Here is a 2,514-nt window from a genome sequence, read left to right as displayed (position 1 = left end):
TTGCTGGTGAACGCAGCAGGCCAAGCAGCATCTATAGGAAGAGGCGAATTCGACGTTTCAGGCCGAGACCCTTCGTCAGGACTAACTGAAGGAAGAGTGAGTAAGGGATTTGAAAGCTGGAGGGGGAGGGGGAGATGCAAAATGATAGGAGAAGACAGGAGCGGGAGGGATAGAGCCAAGAGCTGGACAGGTGATAGGCAAAAGGGGATACGAGAGGATCATGGGACAGGAGGTCCGGGAAGAAAGACGGGGGGGGGGGGACCCAGAGGATGGGCAAGAGGTATATTCAGAGGGACAGAGGGAGAAAAAGGAGAGTGAGAGAAAGAATGTGTGCATAAAAATGAGTAACAGATGGGGTACGAGGGGGAGGTGGGGCCTAGCGGAAGTTAGAGAAGTCAATGTTCATGCCATCAGGTTGGAGGCTACCCAGACGGAATATAAGGTGTTGTTCCTCCAACCTGAGTGTGGCTTCATCTTTACAGTAGAGGAGGCCGTGGATAGACATGTCAGAATGGGAATGGGATGTGGAATTAAAATGTGTGGCCACTGGGAGATCCTGCTTTCTCTGGCGGACAGAGCGTAGATGTTCAGCAAAGCGGTCTTCCAGTCTGCGTCGGGTCTCACCAATATATAAAAGGCCACATCGGGAGCACCGGACGCAGTATATCACCCCAGTCGACTCAGAGGTGAAGTGATGAACTGACAGTTCACAGGGTCCGTCTCCCTCCTTCAGCTGCTGCTCGACATACTGCTCCTTTCTTCCGTCGGTGGCCAGCACCGTGGCAACGCCCCCGCAGCGCATGGAGTCTCGGGCCCCTGTGTAGCGTGTGTCCCCGGGGCTGCGAGACGATGCGGCCCCTGTTCCGCCGGGGCCCCGGTCACAAGGAAGCCGCCTCTTGGTGAAACTTCGGCCGGGCACGGTCCTGGGCTCGGGAACCGCTCCCACGCTCCGGGCGCCCCGCAGCTACAGTTGTCGTCTGGCCCTGGCTCCAGTGGGCCCCGCGGGAGATCCGCACCCGACCCCTCGCCGCCGTCATCCGGCCGCTCGGCGCAGACTTGCAGCGCGACCACCACGCAGAGTGCGAAGAATCAGAGCGTGGGCAGTCCCGTTCCGGCGGGGGCAGATACCGCCTGGACGTGGCCGGGTAGAGCACCCGGCGCGGCCGCCGGCTCCTGCCCGGCTGGTAGCGGGGCTTCGGCTTCAGCTGCACCCGCTTCCTGCCGCAGATCTCGCTCTGGGGCAGCGGCTCAGAGAGGCTCTCCGAATAGCGGCACATGTGCGGCACCGACCGGCGCGTGGGCCCCGGGCTCTGCGTGCCTGTGTCCCCGGGTCGCTCTACTCCCGGTCCCTCGGTCGGCTCCTGGGCTCTACCTCCGTCGCACTGCGATTTGGTCCCAGTCCCCAGTCTCACTGTCCCCGTTTCCCCTAATCGGCCTCGGTCTCTCCTTCCCTTGGCACCCGGCTGGACTTTGGGTCGCTCCGTCCCCGATTCGCCTCGATCTTTGCTCACCCCTGGCTGGGTCCACGGCTCGGTATCTTTGTGCGCCCGGCGTTCCTTCTGAACTTTCCAGCCCGGGTTCCCGATCTTCTGATTATATCCCTGCCAGGGCTGGCACTTTTAATTTTCCCTCCCTCGTTGTCAGTGACAGGCAGACCGCCCTTTAACGTCGACAAGAGAGTGTGTAGGCGAGGAGTGAATGTAAACCTGACAACAAAGTTTAAAGTTATTTTAAGTTCATTTTTCAGACCTGGGTACTGTTGACGAAGACAGCAAAGGACAAGAGCAGCAGGCCGTTCAATAAGATCAAGGCTGATTCTGTAGAATCAGCTCCACATATCTGCCTTTTCCCCATAACTTTAATTCTCCACCCATGCAAAAATTATTTACTGTGTCTTAAATATATTTATTGAAGTAACCCACTGGGCAGAGAATTCCACAGATTCACTACTCCCTGGGAAAAGCAGTGTTACCTCATCTCCACCCTAAATCTATTCACTGGAATCGTAAGGTAATGCTCCCAAGTTTTAGTTTCACTTACCTGTGAACCTGCCTCTATCTTATCCATTCCTTTCAGAATTTTATGTTTCTATAAGATCAACTTCAACCGCTGCAGCCTTATGGTGAAGGTGCTCCATTGTGCTGTCGGACAGGACTTTCAGGATTGTCCGAGAATGGTGTTCAGCTTCTTGAGAGAGGTTGGAACTGCATGCATCCAGGCAGCGTTGAGTATTAGAGTCATGGCCATAGAATAATATAGCGTGAAATTAGGCCATTCAGTCTATCACATCCATGTTGACCAACCTTAGTTAGTCTCAACGCCCATGTCCCTCTAAACCAGAAGTTCCTAACTTAGTATCTACAGACCCCTCAGTTAATGGTAGGGGTCCATGGCATAAACATGGTTGGGAGCCCCTGTTCTAAACCTTTGCTTCATCCCTGTACTTTGTATTACATATATTTTTCGAATGCACTTCTGAATTGTGCTTTGTAGAAAGGTATTGGGGAAGTGGGG

At 54.7% G+C, this 2,514-nt stretch overlaps 1 pseudogene; it reads right to left on the bottom strand.

Moving 5' to 3' along the window:
- Positions 1-702: 702 nt before the first annotated feature.
- Positions 703-2,067, bottom strand: LOC134360094 (uncharacterized; annotated as a pseudogene).
- Positions 2,068-2,514: the final 447 nt, after the last annotated feature.

The sequence above is a fragment of the Mobula hypostoma genome, chromosome 21 (assembly GCF_963921235.1).
Source record: "Mobula hypostoma chromosome 21, sMobHyp1.1, whole genome shotgun sequence".
NCBI classification, from domain to species: domain Eukaryota; kingdom Metazoa; phylum Chordata; class Chondrichthyes; order Myliobatiformes; family Myliobatidae; genus Mobula; species Mobula hypostoma.
This window is presented reverse-complemented; position numbering and strand designations above follow the sequence as displayed.